The 23,195-nt window shown below is 42.7% G+C and overlaps 1 protein-coding gene across 3 annotated transcripts in view; it reads left to right on the forward strand.

Moving 5' to 3' along the window:
- Window positions 1-524: 524 nt before the first annotated feature.
- The window catches only part of DTNA (dystrobrevin alpha), a 227,432-nt gene continuing 204,761 nt past the window's right edge, over window positions 525-23,195 (forward strand). For 2 of the 3 annotated variants that reach the window (XM_063326811.1, XM_063326810.1), the window contains exon 1: window positions 525-802. The gene's annotated coding sequence lies outside the window, so the exon portion shown is untranslated. Of the gene's footprint in view, window positions 803-19,501; window positions 19,632-23,195 lie in introns of those variants that run through there. The other variant, XM_063326814.1, reaches the window with a different exon arrangement.

Here is a 23,195-nt window from a genome sequence, read left to right on the forward strand (position 1 = left end):
CGGAAAAAGCCGAAAAACCGCCGCCGAAAGAAACAAGGGGCTCTGTGCCCTGTAACGCCGCCGGTGAGAAAGTCGCGCCTGGGGACCGGCGGCGGCGGCGGGCTCCCTGCGCGGATGGGAGCAGGGATGCGGGGGGAGCGCCCGCCCGTTTTTTGGGATGCTCTCGCCGCGCCTGTCCATCCCGCAAGGGCCCGCCGGACACCATCCCCCCCCAGCCCGCCCCGGTGCCGCTTTTACACCCTCAGAGGTTCGAACCCCACCGTCCCCGGGGGCCGCCGCGCCGCTTCCCCCCCCCCCGGCTCCCCTCCTTTCCCCTCCCCACATCCCCGCCCACGCCCCTCCCCGGGAGAAGAGGATGACATCATCCCTCCCGCCCCACCGCTCCCCCCGGCCCCCCCTACCCCCCCGCCGTGCCGTGGGGAGCGTCGGGGGCCGGGCAACGGCTTCGCGGCGGCTTCAGGGCGGGCAGGGCGCATGCGCAGAAGGCCGGCGTCTGCGCCGTGGCGGTGGGGCGCATGCGCAGGCGGCGGCGGGAGGCGGTGCGCGGCGGGGCTGGGCGGGCGGCGGGGCAGCTCCTGCGCTGACACCTGCAGCATGTGCCAGGAGCTGCAGCGGCAGCGGCCGCCTCTGCCTCTGCGCGGCGCGGCCGCCCCGCTCCGGCGCCGTGCGCGGCGGCGGCGGTGGCAGAGGAACGGCGGCAGCGGCACCACTGCCAACAGCAGCAGCAGCAGCAGCAACAACAACTCCCGCCCGGGCACCGGCGGGTGCGCGGTGACCTTACGGAGGGTGCGTTACCTCACAGGTAAATAGTCAGCGGATCCGCGGGAGGAGGAGGAGGCGGGGAGCCTTCCTGAGGTAGCCATCCCGGGCGGGGGGGCGATGCCTGTTGCCGTTTACCTGTGAGGGGCAGCGCGGGGGGGGGGAGGTTGCCCGGGGTTTTCTCCCCTCAGTGCCTCCTCCCCTCAGGGCCTCGGCGGGGTGGGGAGGGTGGGGGGGGGTGGCCCCGGGCCGGCGGCCGGCCCGGGGCCACCCCCCCCCACCCTCCCCACCCCGCCGAGGCCACCCCGATTTCCCGCTGAGGTGATCCCAGCCCTGTCAGGTGCGTGTGAACACACACCGGGATGCGGGACAGCCGGGCTATCTCCCATCGACCCACCCAGCCGCTCGCAGCAGCAGCAGGTCCTTGAGTTCCCTCAGTAAGGGTGGGCTGTCCCCTGCTCCAACGTTGTCTGCGTCCCACTGAGGTAAAAGGGTGCAGAAGGACGGCTCCAACGTTGTCTACGTCCTACTGAGGTAAAAAAAGGGGTTGCGGGAGGACGGCAGCCTGTAGGGCGGCAGCGGTGGCTTCACCTCGCAGGTTCACCAGCTCATCAGCAGACTTTGGTAATTGGCTATCTCCCACCGACCCACCCAGCCGCTCGCTGCAGCAGCAGGTCCTTGAGTTCCCTCAGCAAGGGGGTGGGCTGTCCCCTGCTCCAACGTTGTCTACGCCCCACTGGGGTAAAAGGGCTGCGGGAGGACAGCAGCCCGTAGGGCGGCAGCGGTGCCTTTACCTCACAGGTTCACCAGCTTGTCAGGAGACTTTGGTAATTGGTGGTGGAAATCTTAGTCATTGCAGGCAAACTAGCTTGTATGACGCTCCCAATGCTGAAGAGTAGCTACCACCGAAAACTAAATACCGCTGGCCACTGTGGTGGTCAGCGGAATCGGGTACTCACCCACTGGATCCACTTCCCAGTATGGGCGATCAGGTAGTATTTAAAACATTAGCAGGAATCAATATTGTCTGATAATCTTTGATCGTTACTGGTGACCCAGAAGATGTCAAAATGAGAAGCTCACCAAGTAAGGGGACGTATCACAAACTTGGTGCTTGTTGACTTTCAATTTTATTTTGTTGTGTTTGAAGTTTTGTAACTTACTGCTCATTTCTGGACGCAGTACCTCAGCTCCTCCCCTTGTTGTTGGTATATAGAAGTAGTTTAATAATAATGGGGGGGTCAAGGCATGGATTCTGTGGCTTAATCCTATCATAGCTATGGAGCTGTTTCCATAACTTTTACCTGAACGCCAGGTTTTCTGTCTCACCCATGAATGCACGCACGACTGGACACCTATGAACTAATAAAACGATGGCAACTAGAGAGTAGTGAGTGCTAGACTTTTAAGTTGTTCTGGTGCCTGGTTGTCAAAGGTTAAGTGAGCATGAGATAAAAGCATTGCCATGTCTATTTTAAGTTCCTGTCTTTGTATTGCTCCTCAAAAGAGAATGATCCTACTGACACATTTTTGGGTTTCATCCTCCTGTTGCAGTCACCAGTCATGTTCCTGTATTCATTCAAAGATGTTTTTGTGGTTTCGTGTGGATTTTATTATTTCTTTATCACAAGGCAAAGTTAATATTCAAAGAACTGAATGCCTAAAAATAAGTCTTCCCTTCCTCTAAAAAGTCACACATAAAATATCAGTTCCTGACTTGACCTCTCAATGAGATGTAACTGTAATCAGAACGAGGTGCTGTAGTCTTGCGGTGGTAGTAGTAAATACAAAATTACACACGTGTGCATACTGTAATCACAGGCAAGTGGATAATTCATGAATGTAATACTCAGTATATGTGGCTCCCCAGTGGTGTGTAATTAGTTCCACAAGCAGTTTTTGGTGTGTTACTTGGTGGTGTGAACTGATGCCCAAGATGGATAAATTGTGCAGGCTTAACCACGGTAAATTCAGCTCACTCTGGGAAATACCTCAGGACCCAATCCTGAAAATCAATGTGTGGCTGTGATCTCTGCGTGCTAGGGTAACCTACTGATCCCACAAGTAACAAACAGAAAAAAGCACAAAGTACATTATAATAAGCTGCCAGATAGCAATCTGTTAAGGTTTAGAGGAAGGCAGAGGATGCATTTTTTTGTTTTGTGTGGCTTTTGAAGGTTTAGTCCTTTATTAGTGATTTCTTGATTTCTACAATTGTACTCTGTCAAAGACTGTAGAATAGATTATCTCCTCCTATCCATTCTGCCCAGCGTAAGTCTATTCAGAATTGTCTATAAGGGCCAGCACTGATCTGTCTAACTTCCATGCCAGGCAAATAATCAGATATAATTGCACTGAAATCAATGAATATATACTGACATGAAACTGTGAGAAGATCGACCCCGTGGTGTTTTATATTTGTATAGCTGAAAGCCAAAAATAGCTGTCATAAATGCACTGTGTCCTTTCAGAAGAAATAGTCAATGTCTATCTTACATTTGTCCAAAAAGTTTCTTTCTTCTGTTTCAGCAGCTTTGGGTTAGCAAAGTGAAGGCAGCAATCTTGGAATGAGAACTGTTCTGGAGAAACTTTTTGTTCCCGTGACTAATCTCCTTCTCCTTAATTCTGTGCTGTTAATCTTAGTGTGCATATACTCACACTACGAACATTTGGCAAGGACTATTTTCTTAGACAGGGCGCCTTAAGTGTGTTGCTAGGTGTCACAGGGTTAATTCTAATAACTGTGTTTTAAACTGCAGCTCTTTACATTAATTATGTATGTTCCTATCTCTAGGCATAACAGCAAAATGTATGTGGTATGGAATGTTACGTTCCAATTAGTTTTGCCGTGCAAATGAGGATTATAGTTGATGGGTAAGTCTGACATGTACTGCATGACTTGTCATGTTTTTCCTGGAGAGAGGGGAGTCTTGGGACTGAGTCACCATGGAAGAACATGGAGCCCCGTAGGCACAAAACTGGTGCAATGAAGTGATGAGTCAGACCTCTTATCTTTACATTTGGTATTATGTGGTATTCACGCACAGGATGTATTGCACTCATTGTGCACCTAGGCAGGTAACTACCAGGCGAAAAACTCATTTAATCAGTCCCTTGGCTCTGGGATGCCTTTTCTTTGTATCTGTTGAATGTATCTTGCATCTATCCTACTTCTGTTGAAATGAAAGGCTGTTGGTTAGGATCATGTGGGAAATCACAGTATATTAACTTGATGAGCAAATCAGGTCTGACAGGCCATACGCATTCATTTCTTGCATTGTTTCAAATCCAATAGTAGTGTGACCTCATACGTAGATTTTCGCTTTCTGCATTGTAGATTTGCATCAGCTTTTTCAGATGTCTGAAACCAGATAAAGAGTGGAGGAGTAAGAGCAGCATTGCATCCTTGTAGGCCCCAATATTCGTCTACGCCAAATGACTTTTATGAGTGTTGCTGTGGAATGACAGTATTGTTTCTGATTCCAGAGGAAGCTGGTGTTATTGCTAAGCTAATGAAAATAATTGGAATTTCTTAGAGGTGGTAGCCCCAGAAATATGTTAAACAGGGAGAGTGAAGACTGCTCACTCAGCTGATTTCAGAAACAAAACAAAGCTTTACATCAGAGATGTCTTCACTTAAGCACTTATTCTGAACTTCCTCGAATAGCAATCATTAATAACATCATCTCCTCAAGCTAACAGAGCATGAAAGTTCCTTGATTTATAATCATTTGGGAGCAGATGCTCACAATTCTGTCCACTTACACAAACAGCACAAGAATGACGTTTTTGCTGAAAATGGGGGGGGGGGGGGGAGGGGAGGGGAGGGGTGCAGGGAGGCAATTGTGTGCAGGGCAATCAGAATGGTCTGGAAGAACGTAATGCAACGGCTCCCTCTCCTAATTCATTACAAAAGCTACTAGAGAGAGTGTGTTTGGAAGAAAATACAGGAGATTTTTATTTGAAAGTCGTAGCAGAACATTATTGATTTGTATATTTTTAAATCTCGTGAATGTAACCAGTGACCATTTTGTGATCACCACAGACCTTGGCACTGGGTTTGGGGTGGGGGGTTTGTGTGTTAGTGGTCTTGCAAAAAAAGCTGTTGTGTTCTCACATTGCCTTAAACTGGAAAACTGTTGCAACAAAGACACATTGGAAAACATGCAGGAAAGATGTGCCCACTTACGTCTAAATCATACCAATTCCAATTAAAGCGTAAATGTTTTAAATTTTTTTAAGTTATCAGATACACCTTTTGCATTCTCTAGTTGTATAGATATCTAGAATGTCACAGAGAGGGTTTAGCAGTCTCAGGAACTGAGATGAAATGCAAAGCCAATTGCAAAAACTTGGAAATTTCAATGGTCTTTGTGTCCTGGTGTGGAGATCAACAAACCTGAGACCAGTTGCACTGACGAAGAAAGTGACACCAGAACTGGGAATCTCCAGAGAAACCCATCTCAACTCTTGAGAGATGGAGATCTAAGAAAAGCTTTCCAATACCTTTTGTTTGGATTTAATTACCATAGAATTGGAACAGCAAGGAGTCACAAGGTGATGAGCACCCTGGAAATCAATAGCATTTTCCTGTTGTCTTCAGTAAAGCCAGGGTTTTGCCCCACTACTTCAGATAGCCGCGAGTGAAATATATGAGGCTAAATCCTTCTCTTACTTATGATGATGTAAATCCAGTCCTAGTGTATTTTCTTCTCCTCACAGTGGAGAGAGAAAGAGGCTGCAACTCTGCTACCTATCCGCAGGGTATCCACAATTGCTGTTAGGGAATATAATTATTTTATGCTGTTCCTGTGTGCTATTCAAAACCTGTACCATTAACTGTGTGATGTCATCTTCTCCTCCTGTATCCGCTATATTTATACTGGTTATATGTGAAGTACCACTGACAGTTTACACACCTGTGTGTATGCCACAAGGACTCAGAGGGAAATTCTGAGCTGTAGCTTGTGTTGTGAAGAGGCTGCATTTGTATAAGGATGCTCTGTATAGCTAGAGTAGCCTGTAAAGGGAAGTACAGAGATTTTTATAATTGTTCAAAAGAGATTACAATTTAACAGAATTCCATCCTAGAATGTACAAAGTACAAAAATAAAGGCTCTTTTCAGTTAAATCCTCTACCAGCCTGATGCCAAGAAGCAATGCAATATCTCAAACGATTTGGGCTTTTTTAATCTTCTTAGCTGCAAGAGATGTCAGAAGAGCCGGGGTGGAGATCTACAAAAATGAAGTAGAAGATCCATGTGGAATTTCCTCATGTAGTGGTCTGTATGCCTCTGCTTATTTTGCTTAAAATGAGATCCAAACTTCAGAAGCACACTTGATTTTCTTTTCTCTTGGCGCTGACAAGCTCTGCCTTGGCTTTGTTGTCTAAAGAGGTAACAGCAAGTAAAATGTGATGTGACAGCGACTTCTATAAACTGTTCCGTGATGTAAGAATCGTAACTTAAGATTTTTCTGACATGATGGAAATTAACAGGGGAAAGGAAATCTTTCAGCATTATCCGTGGCTTTTCAAAAGTTCAGCCAGACCTTCCTCCTGATCACCGACTCCTCGCACAGCGGGTGTGAGCCAAGGCCCATTTAACTGGTGAAACTCCTCTATAGCAAAGTCTGACCATGTTGGTTTAAATAAAAGCCTGATATAATTTTGCCCTTGGGCCTTCCTAGGGAACTGAGGAGCTGCTGGTTTAGTGACAGAATTTGTTTGTCATACTTATGGGTGAATAGATCCATTGAACAGTGAGACCACGTTGAGCTGTTCATCTTGGCTTGTGCAGGAAGGTGGAAGTGTTTTTGCATTGTGCTTGGCAGCAGACAGGATGGGTGAGCTGGTTCCATCCAGGAGGAAGAGCCACGTCAGGTGGTTCCAAAGCGGCCTCCTAGTGGCTAAGTCCACAGGTGACTAGAGGAAAAGTGGAAAGTAATGCAACGTTTTCTGGAATGCGATTATTACCATTAAAAGATTAAAACCCAAAAGAAAACTACGACCCACCTCTGTGATAAAGATGAAACACAGCGCAAGTAGAAAAGTAAAGATAGGCTTTAATCAGAAATGTAAGAGGGGGTGGTGTGTGCAAGGTGGTGGTATGGTCTTCCTGGAAAGATTTGAGCTGAATTGAGGATCTGATGCCCGTTGTTCTGATCTTGACCCCTGGTTCCTGGGCAACAGTAGTTACTCACCAAGTCTGGGCACGTGTGAAAGGAGCTGCCTTTTGTAAGCCATTTGTATATGCCCTTATGCCTCGCAGAATTGCCCAGTATAGCGGCTATTTACATCTATTGAGTTTTCTCACAATTGCCCTGTTGTACTTGATTGGTGCCAGAGCTAAAGTTAAATGATGGCTGGCCTGTGCTTAGCCACAGCGGCATTGTCCACGGTAATCACCGCCACAAAGTAGGTCTTGATCGCAGGCTGAAGTACCAGTCAGCTCTCCTCTTTTCTTTCCTCTTTGAAATCTTCTTTGCTTTGGCATGCGTGTCAATGAAGCGCGGTCATGTGGTGTGCAACACAACCTTGAGTTGCGCTGGGAGGCTTGCCTCCCTGGAGAAAGAAAGAAGGGCTCTTGGCTGCCCACCAAAGCCCATCACGGATTGACAGTTACGCTTTAGTGAAATGGACCAACCAACTTCTCGGTGGGCAGAGCGCCAGCCGAACAGATGGGCCTGAATGTGGGCAGCCAGGAAAGCACATACATACGTGTAGATGTAGATAATTGTATGTACGAGCATAATAAATAGGGATCTCTGCAATTTGCAAAAAGTTGCTGAAGCGAAAGGCTGAGTACTAAAAGGGATGAGCCTGAAGAGAGACTTCTTTTGGGGAGGGTATGCGTCAGAGTGCTCAGAGGAAGGATCTGTGCTTTCCTTGTTGCTCTCTGCTTGCAGTTTTGCAGATTATGTAATAAACAAAGGAGGCTATTTAGTCTTTTGAGCTCCGGCACTCTGGTTACTACAGCTGGGAATGTGGAAAATGACACTTTACTGCAGTGGATCCGCTTACAAACTGCTTGAAGCTTGCTACCAGCTCACATTCTACCAACATGTTTACTAGTACAGCTTGAGATCAGTGGAAATCTGTGAATGCCATCCTTTTTGTTTTGAATTACTTCGCTGAGCAAGAGTTGCATGGAAATCAGTTACCAGTACTGAATGTAACAAAACTTTCTCTATAGGTCGTAGCTTCCAAAATCTTTGTGTGTAGTTGGCTAGCGAGTAAATGCTAAGCCCCTACCATGGATGGTGGTCAGCTGACACATGCATGCGGGCCATGTAATAAGTGATAATTAAACACTAGTAAGTCTTTTGAAGACTTAAACATTAGTTGCATCTCTACAGAAGGGAGATAGAAAAGCTAGGTGACTTGAACTTGTCTGCAGAGGGATTTGATTGCAGAAACCCATTTTGCTTGAGCCTATTTTCCTAATTTATCAGTGTGATGGTGGAGAATTGCCTGGCCTTGCTGTTTCAGGGCATATAGGTATATCTTGCTTGAGTGTCCATCTCTCCTTACTAGGAGAGAGCACTAGTGGATTGCAGGACGAATAACATCCTGCTACTCAGGGAAATTGCCTTGGGCTCTGCTTAAAATTCTGGAAGATCTGTGGATGCAGTTTTCCTTGATGTGATAGGAAACTGAGGATTTGTGATTTTTGGCAAAATCTGTAATGAGCTCTCAATACCCTCAGTATAAAAGCAGAGATTCAGCTTTGTTTCTAGGACTCTTAAGTTAGATTAGCAGGAATTATTGGGATAAGAAAAATCTTTTCTCAGATCCTGGAAATAAATTATATTTACCAGATCTAATGTAATCCTTTTACGCTTAACCTGATGACATCACAGCTGTCTTTGTGACTCCTAAATGAAGTCCTATAGTTGCTTGCTTCTAGAGTGCACACAGTGCACAGCGAAATTTTGCAAGCCAGCACATTGAATGGGGCAGCAGGCCTAGGGAGTACGTTTTGGCTTAAAGGATGGGTCCAGGCTTTTGGTGGGGGCTGACCTGCCTGTCAAGGCATCCAAAATGAGTTCAATGAAAAGACTGTTTTGAAGAAGGGCAATAATGAGGTAATTTCTTAGGGCCCAGGTTTCAAAAGATGATTAAAAACACCTGTAGGCTTCAGAGGCAAGTATTTGCTCCCATAATGGAAATGACAAGAGTATGCCTGGTGCGTTCTGAATATTGAATGGAAGGATGTGAGTATAATGTCTGACGTGCACACGCTTTTATTAACTTTTTCTTCTTCTTTTAGTCTTTCAGATGTGTTTACCATGTGACTCTGCTCATTTTTCCCCTTCTTAAATAATAACCAGAACAAGCATTTAATGGTAGTGTGCACTAGTTAATGGGAGCTACAGAAATTTAAATCCCCTGTGTGGGAATTCTGCAAGTTGAAACTCATTTAATCCCAGTCTCCTTAGCCCAACTCTACCATTCCCCTTTGTGTAGATTAAGGGGAACATAACCCTTAAATCTCAAGTGGTTTTTATCAGTTTTCTTATCACCTGCATTCAGCTGCTTCTGGTGGGACTATTACAAAAACACAGGTGCAGTCCTCCAAGGGACTGGGAGAGGGCAAAGTGAAAGAAAAACAGGATGGAGGGAGGAGGGTTGTTAAAAGTGGAATGGAGAAAAATGAGATGTGAAAGAAGGAAAGCAAGGCAATGGGAAGAGTAGAAAGAAAAAAACTGAAACCAGTGGAAAACAAAGAGGGAGAGGAAAAGAGAAGAAAAAAAAAAAACAGATTATCAGATGAAGACCGTACTGTGTTAATGAAAATTAGTACATGCTCCAGCTAAGTTCCTTTTCTTTTAACATGACAGAGCAGGATTCATCTTGCTAAGTCTTCTTTGGGAAAAGGGTCTCATTTGACCATATGGGACTACTCACATGAGGAACTTGCTTGAGAAGACCTTTATGGGCTGAAGACCAATGCTAGCAGCAGCAGGGTCAAGCTGTATCTATTTATGCCAACAGAACAGGATGCTGATTTCCGTTTTATTACTGAGTCTGCTGAGGTAGGAATGTATTTGTCCTCCGTTAAGCACTGGCACTGAAAAGAGGAAAGTTAAGTTGCTGTATGTTTTAAGCCTGTAGACAGGCACATGGGAAGTTGAACTGCATCACGTCGTGCTCTATATAACCTTCTGCAAAGAAAGGGGATATGTACTGTCAAATACTGTAATATTAGAGGTATTACTTTTGTAGTCCCTGTTTCTCTAGACAGATACAGAAGATTTAAAAGCAATCAGTGTTCATGAACACTGCATCAGTCTATCCTAAAAGGCACTTTGCTAATTTTTCCTTCCTGACCTCATATTCAATCTATTCATATTAAGACTGACATTATTAAGGAAAACTGCATGAAACTTGTTGGCACAGAAGAGATAAACAATAACTGTTGTAGAAGATTAGTAACTTAAAATGCAGCTACTTAGTACATTTCTCTGCACCGTGGATCAGCCAGTCATCTTTCTTAGGTAGAAGAACAGGTAGAATACCTTTATGTTTTGGTGACAGGTATATTTCATTAGTCCCATTGTAATGCTGTTCTGTATTTTCACAGGGAATGCTACATGGGGCTAGGAGCCCCGTATTATCATTGCTATTTGCATTTACGCTTAAATGTTGCCATCTTACTTTTAAAAACAAGCTAGTGGGAGTATAGTTATTCTTGTGCAATTTGTGGCTTTTTTTTTTTTTCTTTCAACACATGAAAGCATGTAGTAGGGCATGATAAAACTCTCTTGATTTGTTGTAGGCAATCAGACTTTCGATGGTGTGCTTGACTATCAGAACAAACGACCATGGTTTCTTTACCATAAGCTCTGTTCCGAATAATTAATGTAATGTTAGCGGGCTTAGTGAAGCGGTGGGCTATATTACAGTGACTGCAAAGCACGGAAACCTGCTGTGTCTTTCTGTCACAAAAAGGCCCTGCCTGTGCTGTAGATCCTATGAAGAATTTGTAGAGATACTTGAAAGGATAAAACACTGTATAAATTCCTCAAGTTCAAAGAGAAAATACCACTCAGGATAAAAAAGGGAGCTTAGCCCAGCAGCAGCTTAACCATATATGACAGCTCTACTGCTAAATCCTGCGCCATCAATGCAAATGCCTCTGGAGTTCACCAAGTAGCCAAGATGGAAGGACTAGAAGAAAGGCTTTGAGGATACTGACCTTGGGGGGGGGGGGGAGGAGAGAGAGAAAAGGCATGTGCTTCCCAATAAATGATTCTGATTCTCTGGGCAGGATACGAACAGGGAAGGTTTAAAATGCGTACAAGCAGATCTGTCTTGCGTTTCTTGTGAAAACTACTTTTAAAGGCATTAATGTTTATTTGTCTGTATTTCTGTGCAATTATTATGCCATAAATAAAATTGGGAACCATGCAAGTTGGCAATCCTGTTATTCTAACATAAGGATAGATTACACTAGGCCTGAACGATGCTTTTGAGAGCTGAGACATACAAAAATCATTAGCTATGTGCTCCTTCCTGTGCCATGTAATGACATGAACATTGGATCAAAGTTGACCACCTTCAGGTAATGAGGGTAATCAAAAGTTCAGCAAAAAGGCTGGTTTAGAGGTGACACTTCCTTCTAGGTAGTTCTCTGTGACCTTCAATCATCTCTATGTGTCCTGGACCCAGCTGTTTTCTTGTCTTGCCAACTCCCTATAGAAATCCACCATAGAAGAGTCATCCCAGCCGTGCTCATGCTGGCCTCCCTCCCACCCCAGCACAGAGCTAATTACGGGCGCCCGAGGAAAGGAATGACACAACAGCATTTTTGCAGCAGTATTGATAACAGATGCTGTTTCAGGCACCTTATACCCAGTGCTCGCAGTCTTCATTTCAAGTAGTGCAGGCGTTTGGAAGGTAGGAAGTTATGTGGTATCCGGAAGTTCTTAGTGTTAAATAAAATTAACATGGACGCATAGCAGTTAAGTGCAGTCCTAGGAAAGTATGTGTGAGATTGTGGTCACTGCTAAGAGGGGTGTGCTTGTTGGAGGGCATACTGTGGCTTTTTGGCCCTTGCTGGTGACCGCAGGCATAGAAATGGTTCACGTTGCTTTTGTCTGTTTCTAGGAAAAGGAGGAAGCATGGAGCTGCATCTCTGTTCTAAAGCTAAAGTATAGAATAAAGGTCCTCTCTTTTTTCCCCATGGTTTTGTTTTTTAGGAGACTGCAGTAATGTATTCTAAGCAGTCACAGGAGCTTTAATGACAGCTGTTTTGCTTGAAAGCCTGTATCTGTCAGTGTCTGTAACATGACTTGATGTAATCCTTTGGATTTCCTCATGTTTAAAAAAGCTGCGGAGTCTTCTTTGCCTACCAAAAGACATTTAACAGTTGAAGTTTTAGCAGGGAATACTTCTAAAATCTACCATTTTGCATATACTCTGTTTGATGATCCTACTGTTTATGTATTTTTAATACATCTCTCACATTAGTCTGAACATCCAATTAAGGACATGGCTTAGGAAAATATGGGAGTTTGGAGAAAAAAAAAAAGAAACAAATAAAAAACACAAGCAGAAACCTTAGCAGTCCCATATCAGTATGATGTTTGCTGCTCAAAACTGAGGAAAATATGTGACGTTGTCTTTCACAGCAGACTTTATGCCTATGAGTCAATCTCATTTTACTACTCAGCTGTCAAGATTTGTCCTTGAAACCCAAATTTCCCCTACGTACAGTGACATGTGTTTTGCAAGACCTTGAAACTACACAATGGAAGGAGAGCTGAAAACTGCTGCCAAATCTACGAGATGGTCATGGTTATCGGGAGCTGATCAGAAGCTTTAATTTCATGCACTACGGTACTGCAGATTGAAGCCGGGGAGCTGCCGTGTGCAGGCGGGTAGTCGGCACCGAGCGGGTGGCTGCCCCTTTGGCCAGGTGGGGAAATGCAGATTTACCACAGAGGGCAGCAGGATGTGGCTGATCGTTCCCTTGACATCAGCAGGTGGGCTGTTGGTTTCCTCCCATTTTGTTTGCCCAAAACACTTCACTTTTTCTCAAGCAGTGATGCTTGAAAGGGGAAGGTATCGACTGGCACAAGTGTGTCCTGTGGCATGCTGCCTCACTTAATATGCAAAGGAGGAGAGTGGGAATAGATGACCTGACTGTAGTCCTCCTGAGGAAGCTATTCTGAAACCAACGAAGTCCAGGGCACTTGAATTTCATACTGTTTTTTTCAGAGGACTCTTGATGGCCCTGCCTAACAGAGAGAAAAAAGCGATGATTGTCCCATTAGTATTACGATTTACATCCCAATTTGTTAATACCAACATACTTATCTTTGCTAAACTACAGACAAACAAACTTATTTCATCAGATCCACTTATCCAAAATTACCAGCATACATCTGGGTGTCTCTCATGGGGCTTTGGGAGGGGGAAAAGGCTGTTTGGTTTTTCATGGTGGTATTTTTCCTTTCCTTGCTTTTCTTTTTATCAACTTCTTTCAACTGAAATCAGCAAAGCTTGCATATTGTTGTAGTTAGCTCTTCATGTATCTATTTTCATTTAAGGACTATAAGATATGGGGTCAATCTACATTTTTCTGGCGGTCTTAAAATGCAGTAGTTAAGAACAATTTATTGCTTTGTTCACAAAGCCTTAAACCAAAAGGAGAGGTGTTTTTTTTAACACTTCCTTGTCTTTGGTAGCCTCACAGCAGTGGAACTTCCTGGGCCTCTTGCTGTCTGCGCGGTTAAGTCCAATGAATCTTTTTGTTAACAAGTGGCTAAAAATTTATTAAGAATATTTTTGCTCTTTATGCTTTACCTCATACTTCTACTTGTGTTTGGGTAGAACATGCCAGCGATTGGGACATAATTTATGAAATGTTATTAAATGTTAACCCGTTTAAATTGAAGCTCCAGAATACACTCTTATGCAGTCCTTGAGTATTACAACATTTGTTAGCATATGTTATGTGAGCAGTTAGGCTGGAAGCTTAGACCTTGAGAGGGCCTTTACTATTTTTTTCACAGTTTATTCCTTTTTTCCTTTTTTTTTTTTTTGTTTTAAATAAGACAGTCCTCCCCTACCTTGCAAGAGCTGAGTGTCGGATGTGACTTTGTTTTGGAAAGTGGTAGCATACAATTCCATACTATTCATGAATCATCAATGTCATTAGATTTCAAGGTGTTCAGCTGAATTTTGGTATATAAGGCTCTGCTCCATGTTGTCTCTGCATCTGTATTAACTGTCTTCTTAACTATTGCATTTTTCTACTTGGCAAATATTCCCAGCAGAAACAACTAGAGCAGTTGGTTGCTTCTAAAACTGCTGCATTTGTTACTGGTAACTGTACCGTTACCATTGTTTTTTTAATATTCTATTTTTAAATCTCCCATTTAAAAAGAAAATACATGGAACAGTTATCAAGAAATGCAGCAAAAAAGCTACCCCAGTCCAGAAGGCTTTACAGCAAAATAGAAAGCAGTGCAGCTAAACTGTGCCTTCTCGTACAAAAGGAGTGTGTAACACACAGTCTAGGCAGTAGATTCTTAGCTCCACTGAAGTCACTTCTGAGGGGCTCTGCCCTGGCTCTGTGTGTTCCCCGTGAAGCTATTAATAGTGAAGCAACCAGCACACACACTGGGGCAGGATCAAACTACACTTGCATCAGAGAAGGGAAATAAATGCCTGAATATATACATACATGCATGTCTGCAAAAGTCGGGTAACTGGATTTCTTAGCAATTTGGGATGGGGGTGGGGAGGAGAAGACAATGATAATGCCAAAAAAAAGAAGGAAAGGAATCGACATCTGGAGGCTTTTTGGAATTATTTGTACAGTGCATCACAAAAACACAACAACAAAGAGAAGGTCAAAGTCCTAAGAACATGGATTGCAAAGTCAGAGGCCCTTTCAAATGGCGTGGGGTCCATGCCTGCATTAATCTCAAAGTGATTTGTTTCAGTAAGACGGGAATATTTTAAATATCAAGAATTGTTCTGTTCTCAGTCACCTGACAGGATGAACACATCACAGAATCACAGAATGGCAGGGGTTGGACGGGACCTTCAGGGTTCATCTAGTCCAACCCCCCTGCCAAAGCAGGTTCACTAGAGCAGCTTGGACAGGAATGCAACCAGGCGGGTTTTGAACATCTCCAGAGAAGGAGACTCCACAGCCTGTCTGGGCAGCCTGTTCCAGTGCTCTGCCACCCTCAAAGTAAAGAAGTTTTTCCTCACGTTGAGATGGAATTTCCTGTTTTCTAGCTTATGCCCATTGCCTGTTGTCCTGTCACTGGGCACCACTGAAAAGGGCCTGGCCCCATCTTCCTGACACCCACCCTTTAGATATTTATAAGCATTGATGAGCTCCCCTCTCAGTCTTCTCCAGGCTAAACAGACCCCGGTCTCTCAGCCTTTCCTCATAAAGAGAGGTGCTCCAGTCCCTTGATTATTTCCTACTTGTAATTGGAGTTGTATTAAGTCTTCAAGTCCCAAACAGGTGGGAGTTCATCCATTGTTTTATTTACCAGCCAAGTGAATTTGTCTCCTGCGGTATTTAACTACTGCATCGCTGATAATACTGGCCACTGCTAAGAATAATGGTTTTGTCAGATTTAGATCTATTTAACAACACTGACAAATAACAAATGCTTCTCTTTCTGTCAATACATCTCCTTTATAACTCTTTCAGCCTAAGTAGGAAAAAATGACATAATGAAAACATTGGGAGCTGATACTAGAGCTGACTTCCCATCGCAATTTCTGTGTGCAATCCCAGCTGGTTTAGCATGATCCAAGTGCCAAGTTAGTCCCTGGTTGTAGAAGGAAGGCTTCTCAAGGCTGGACGATAATAAGTTGCAACCTTTCATGTTTCATACACTTATTTCCTCTCTTATTTTCCTATCTGAGCACTTCAGATGATCGAAAATAACTGGCAAACATTTTTTTGCTTGTTTGTTTTTAAGTAGTTTTTTGAACTGACAAGACATGAAATCCTTAGACCAAAGGACAGTATTTTTCAGTCGGTTACAAATGTCTGAAAGTAGAGATGCTGAATATATTTACCTCAGCCACGATTTTATTGCCATAATAAGATTTTTTTGCTTTGCTGCACACACCAGGACTTTAAGATTATGTTAGCTTACGCTGAGCTAAATCCAGATACGGGATTTGTTTGTAAAATATACAAGGAGAGGTTTGTGGCTGCAGAAAGTCTCTACAATCCCCTTTCCCTGAGAAGATATTAGCAGGGTGCTTTCATGCCATCCTAGCTAAAGTGACCTTGTTGTTCACACCCCTGCGAGGCTCCTGAGGAGCCAGGGGGTAACTTCATTGTGCCTCTTCCAGATGGCAGTGTCCTTTCCCTGTGGATGTTTTGGTTTTGATTACTCTGCCCAAGCTTGTGTTGACCAAAAGCGTATGAACTCGATGAACAATGTTCATAACCTGCAGTAACTGTAGAAGAGGCACCTCCTGAGCGTGTGCAGCCCCTACCAAAGGTCACCCACCCATACAGCGTGAGCACCCGAGTAAACCCGTGTGCTCCCCCTCAGCAGGAGCATCCACAATGGCTGGAGCTTAACTACTATCATTTGATGATTCATTTGCAGTGCTTATTTTCTAAAAATTGCATAGCCTGTTCTCAAAAGCAAGGCAAAGAAAAAAGCAGCTGTTATGAAAAGAGAGGAAGAAAAACTCACACATACAAAACACAGAGCTTTAAAGAACCAAACCCACATTGTTAGGGTAGGAAAAAACCAACAATTTACCATGTCTTATCTTTGAAAAAGATCAGAAATAGAATTATATTTTTGAGGTACTAATCATATTTTAGACAATTATCAGCAACACTTGTGAGTCTAAGAACATATGGATTTGAATTCAGTCCTGACTTGCATTTCTTACCTTGTGGAGTCTCATGGAGAATAAAACAGGGAATTTTTCCCTGTTCTAAAAAGACGTGCTTTTATATTCAGTACTAGTGAATTTTAGGCATGTAACATTGATACTGAAATAAACACACTGCTTTTTAAGTGTAAGAAGCATCAGAACAACCAATTGAAATTTTAGTCTGTCCTATCATTGAATATGAAGATGGACTTCATAGTGCTTTTCTTTATTCTAGCATAGTTTATATAGAATTTGATTCAAAAATCAGAAAATTGGCATGACTGAAAAAATGAAAAAAATAATTTTCAGTGCTGTGTAATATTTTGCAAAAAGTATTTGCTTTCTCTAGAAACAACTGATCTGAAACTTCCCTTTCAGAAATTTCATAACATTTCTTTTAAAAATTCATGATTGAAATTAAACATTCTGAGTTCTCCAAATTCATTGTTTTCTTTTACCACAGTCCGAATTTTATTTTTTTCTTCCTAAGCTACGGCAGCACTTTGTCCATTCTTCCATGTCTCCCAGTAAGTCAGGCTGTCCAGCCCAGACATACATCTTTCATGGTGTGTCACCACTATGCAGCTTCTGTGCCCAGTGAGGAGGTTGTATTTGCTGCTGAGATGATGCTTTGTCCAAAAGCAGCCCCATAGTCCAGTCTACAAGGCACCGAAATGAGAAGTCCAGTGGGGTACTCCAGTAGCCCAGAGAGACGCAGCTTATCCCAAAACAAAAACACTCAGTCAGCTTTGAAAGGGATACATTTTTTTCTGCATGAATTAAACTTGGCTTTTAATGAAGTACGTCATTTGGATTTTGCTGGTGGAAGATTTCAGTTTCCAGCTCAAGTTAAAGCACTTGTGTGCTAAAACTCCCGCTGTTCACTTTTGTTCTGCTGACCAGCTCTCTTCTGAGATTCTCTTATACTTTGTTTGTATGGGTTGTAACTGGGAAATATCCTTGTTGTGAAGGCTTATCTTCTTCTGAGATACATTCGCTGTTGTTACAAGTAGGGAACTATGGAACCAGTACTCTTTCTCACAGTGGAAGAAACACGTCCAGGTCAGATGATAAATTTTCTTGCAGACTGATACACACATTTATGTTGAAGGTCCTGCCCAACTTGGAGCCCGGAGAAACAAAAATTCCTGTCTCTGTGTGTGTGTGTATTTAAGGGAATAGCTCACAGATGAGTCATGAATGCAGCATTACTAATGACCCTACCCACACCACAGCTGCTGAACCTTGCTGCAAGGCAGAATGAGCTACAGACCTCCCCCAGATGCCAAGAACATCTCATCAGTACTCCCTGGAGCTGATGGTCTCTGACAGGCTTTCAGACCTGGTCCCCACCTTCTAGCTGAGGAGCCTGTGCAGAGAGTCCCAGAAAAAATCTGTTCCCTGCCCCGTGTGCAATGAGACTCACCCACATCCTCTCCATGGCCTCACCTCCTGTGCCATGAAATCTCCCAACCCCCAGCAATTGCTGTAGCACTGAATTTACCTTTCAGTCATGAAGCTGCAGCAGAGAATCACGCTGAATGAGTGAATGCATGCAAATAAATGTACACCACAAAGAATGGGGTAATTTCTGCAATCTTAATGTCCTGGCTATATGCCTATTAGCATTTTCTTTGATGGACTAGCTTTTCTTTGATGTAGGACATCATATGTATTTTTTTAAATGACCTTTGTAAAGGCAATTCATGAAAAAAAGGTAGAAATAGTGCAGTGTTGTTTTAGAATAGGCAAAAAATCCTTTTGTGGCTCTTCTTAGGCAAGCAATGTTTCTTCCAGGGCAACAAAAAATATGTTAGTTGAAAGTGGGATGAGAGCAATTAAGATCCAAGAAAGGGCTAATCCTAGAAAGCTAGGATTAAAGAAAGCTGAAAAGCGAAATTTCAGCTGAAGAAGAAAAGGCTGATAAATATATTGAAAGCTTTTGATGGCTACAAAATATATAGAAGGGCAGCTCATTTAATTTTGGCTTTTGCTTTTAACTGTCAGTTTACTATAACTGAATTTTTGTCCTCATTCTAAAGAACATTTTGGGGAATGGTGTTTCTTCTGCTCCTAACTGTGATCTGCAAAATAAATTTGAAAGATTTGCCATATGAACATGTATCCTTGCAGTGTTTTCATTAAATCTAGATTTAATTGATTTTTCTTTTTGAGTTGAGGTCTATCATTCTTTTTTCTCCTTTGTATTTTGCTTTTCTGGTTTGCAACTATTGTGTCGTCTTCTGGGTCGGTGCAAGCCCATGTATTAAAAATAAGCTGTTTTTATAAGAATCCTGGCACTTCCCATTTGGAAACCCATTAATGAGTGCTGCTGTCTTTTTAAGCCCTGTGCTGCCTTGCAGTAGAGCCAGGGTAAGGGCTTGCCTTTTGATTGCTCCCACTCTCCCACTGCTACAAGCTATTCCTCCCTCTGAATGGGAGGTACGTCAACCTTTCCGAGAGTTGTCTCTTCATGGTTCTTCTTATGGGTACTTCACCTGACAGATGCTTCCCAGAGCTGCTTAGTCTGCTACTGCATATTTGGAGACGTGTTTGATTTTTGACAAAACTCTGTTATGTTTGTGTGCTTTAGCAAGCCTTTTTACTTACAGTCATTTCTACCATCTTAAGGTTTCTGTGAACCCAGGTGCTGCTGCTGGTCTTAAGCTGTAAGAAGAATAGTGATCCTGATTCCAACACAAGCAGATGGGACGGTTTTATGCATGGTTCTGTTTCCCTTTTCATTTTCAGTTTTAGCCGTAAGAAAACATACTGCTCTGTGCACTTTGAAGAAGGACATTCCCCGGCTCTTGGTCCTAGACTGTCATCTCAGAGGAACGTTCAGAACGAGAGAGTAACCACACACCTGACTTGATGTTCCTGGCACCAGAGGCATATGAGTTGCTGGTGAAGACTTTGTTCTGTTGAGTGTCCAGATCCAAAAGCCTTTGACCATAAAATCAAGGAAAGAGGCTCCATGGCAGTGCAGGTAACAGTTCCCAGTCTGCTGTGATGTGGCTTGGGGAGTCATTGTGAGGCTTTTCAGGGTCTAGGAGGAGCAGTTGGGATACAACGGTCCTTCATTGCATTTCTGCCATGTGAATAAACAGTTGATGTGAAATTTTTAGTGGTGAATTGGGGGTATGAATACAGAAGCTTTAGGCTTTAGTCTCTTGCTGGCATCTCTACTAGGGAGACAAAGTTGTCAGGCTTTGTTGCAACCCTCAGAATACTGGACTTTCTTTTAACATAGAACTGCTAGATAGTACAAGCTTTTAAACTAAAACAATGTTATCCTTTATGGTATTACAGAAAAACTTGGAAATAAAATATATTAGGAAAACATAAAAATCAAAAAACAAAATTTCTGAGCCAGTACTGTGATTTCAGGGTGATTTGTGTTGATATTCTCCATTTTCTTTTGAAAATAAGATTAGTATCAAACATATTTTTTATCTGGAATTAGATCAGGCACCAAACAAGCAGCTCGTCTGGAGCATTTCAGTACAGCTTTACCACAGACCTATTTGAAGTTTAGGGCTTAATAAAGTAATTTTTACCAGTTAGGTATAGCAGTATGGATTAGAGTTGCATGTGTAGCAGTATCCCTTAATCCAAATTAGTTGATTCTAGGAAGTGAAAGTCAAGTGCACGAATCTACTTTATGAGCAAATATAATGTATTTTCAGTAGGGGTGTAGGAGATATGAGCCAATTTACATTAGTGTACACTTATTAGTATTTTTCATACTTTCATTGAGGAAATTATTTGTGTACTTCCTTTTGTGTGAAGGATTTTATTCCTTCCTCTTCTTCTAGCTTGTGTATCTGAAAATGGGAATCACGCTGGCTGTCAAGCATCATTGGATGTTCACTGATCATCTAAAACTAGAAAGTAATAATCACATTTTAGAAGGCAAGTGAAAATCACTGCTGACTCTTCCCTGTGAGTTGTGTTGTGAATAGACACATTGGATTGCAGAGAGTTATGATATAAGTGTGTTTGGAAAATTTATTCAAGAAAGAAAAGCTGAAAACAGGCTCAGTCAACTGGTGTGCCAGGTTTCATTCTGCCTTTATCTTTAGCTCCCACAGCAGGAGGAAGAGCTAATTAGTGATGTTCTTCAGTATTTGACAAAATATGAATCTACTGTGATTTCCAGACTTTGCTGAGGATGGATTAGGAGTGAGGGAACAGGGAGAGCTGCCGTACATGGTCAGTGTGGAGAAATTTGCTCTAAACTTGACCTATACAACTGCTACCAGTCTATCATTATTCACAAACATGAGTGAAAAATACAACAGATACATTGACAGAGTATCCTAGCAGAGGCTCTCAATTTTTAAAAACATTTTTTTTAATTCCTTTTGGAAATAATTCTAAGAATTGGTAGTTACCAGTGTCCTTTCAACTATAATCAATTATAATAATTAGAATAGTAGAAATATATACTTGAAGAATAGACGTGAGTAGGACAAACAATCTATGGCAGCAGTAACTTTATGCAAAGAGCCGTGCTATGCAACCCAGTGGAGTTTCTTGCTATGTGTGAGGTTCAGTGCAGGTGTGTATCCTCCCTGGCTCTGAGCCTGGGATAAACAACTTGATCTTCTTTTTGGGTGGATAAAGTGGCGCTGAGAAATGTTTTTTCTGAGACCTTTTAGGTGAAAATCTAATACCAAATTGTTTCTGCTGTGCTTCATTAGAGGTGCTTGCAACTGGATTGCTATTGATTGCTTTTCAAATCAGATTCTGCATTTTAAAAAGTTTTAACAGAAAAATGACAGTGATGTATGTGTACCTTAGTATCCCTCTGTCAGATGTGACGGAAACTGCAGTTTATCATTGACCTGTTAGTGTCAGAGAAGCCAATGACTATTCACAACCCAAAGGCCCTGATCCTAAAATCACCTAAAAGTTGTGTGTCCTTATTAATGTAAGTAACTGTACTGAACATCATGGGATTACTCATGTTCACAAAACAAAGTGAGTTTGAGTGATCCTGGAATCAGTACCTTGGAAGCTGTTCATGTAAAGAAAAGCTATGATCAGATAACCAAAATCAGCAAGACAGCAAGTATGAGATAGGCACTAGTGTTCATGACACTAAAAGTTTCCCTGTGCTTTCCAGCTCACAATAGCAAAATGTACAAGGTTAAAAATACAGATTGTGGTATTAATCACTAAAAATTTTTTTGCCACTTTTGTCACCAGTTTATGTAGCTGGCTGAAGTCAGTGGGTTATGCCAGTTAGGTCAGGCTGAGATTTTACTCATTTTCACCCATTCTGTACTTTCTCTTTGCTTTGTGCAGGCCAGTTTTTTTTAAGCAACATTGTTGATACATGTGACATTTCCTTATCTTCTTTAGCGTAATAATGACATCAGACACAGCACTAGGAAATGCTGAGGCATCTTCAGGTCCTGCTATAGCAAAGGAATGTGTATAGATCTTGTAGGGGTGTTTAGATCTTGTAGAGGTACTCAACATCTTTCATGGGTAAAGTCCTGATACATTTGTGTGTACAGTAGAAGTCCACAGCTCAGCTGAAGGTGGGCCTTTAAAGACTCCACCAGCTGGTGTGAGAGCCTCTAATGATACCACCTCCTCATCTTCACCCTCCTTTTCACCCATCCTACCCCTCCCTGCATTCCCCCTCATTTCCCCTTCGAGGCTACCCTATGGATTTGGTCACCAGCTCAGCATCCCAGAGCCCTGGCTCCCTGTGCTGCAGGAAAACAACAAAACACTCTCTTCGGCAGTCACTGCCGGTCAGCCATAGCTTTTTCTCTGTGATGAAGGTTATTCTGAGAGTTTAGCAGTTCCTGCTTGGGGGGATAGGACGGTAAGAAACATGTTTGGTTTTTTTCAGTTTATGCCTTTACAGATTTTTCCCTTTTGTTTTGCCTTCTGTCTTCCTTTATTTTAACTCTACCCCTTCTTCAGTCACAGTAGTTAAAAATATAAAGAACATGAAGTACATTTTGAAAGCAAATATTTTGAAAACTGGAAAAAACAGGAACAATTCATACAGCTTTCACTGAAAATAAAACAATTTTCAGACAGTAGTAATATTTATTGTTTCATTGACTGTGCTGTGCACATATGTTAAAAATGGTCCTTCAACTGACTATCTCCCAAGGTAGGTAATTGTATCAAACCTAAATTCTCTAGTCCATTACTTTTGCAGACCTACCTGGCTAAACTGCTATCCCCATTTGCATTGTGGTGGATTTCCACCAAAGTCTTCAAAAAAAAAAAAAAAGTGGGTAAATATCCTTGGCGTAGTAGTGATTGTCATGTTATTTCAGTTTTCCTGTGCTACTGTGAGAACACAAGAAGGAAAAGACTATTATTTAGCTACTATATGCTGGTATGTCTTTTCCTGTGAGAAAGACAACCAAAATTTTGTGGTTTATTCTATATTGGATCCACAGCGATGTCTGAGCATTACTGTCTAGCTGAATTCAATACCAGACTTGAGTGTATCATTTTCTGATCATGAAATTGTTTGAACAGTGACACCCAGACATAGGCAGTTAAGGTGGTTGAA

Source organism: Chroicocephalus ridibundus, chromosome 2, assembly GCF_963924245.1.
Source record: "Chroicocephalus ridibundus chromosome 2, bChrRid1.1, whole genome shotgun sequence".
NCBI lineage: Eukaryota > Metazoa > Chordata > Aves > Charadriiformes > Laridae > Chroicocephalus > Chroicocephalus ridibundus.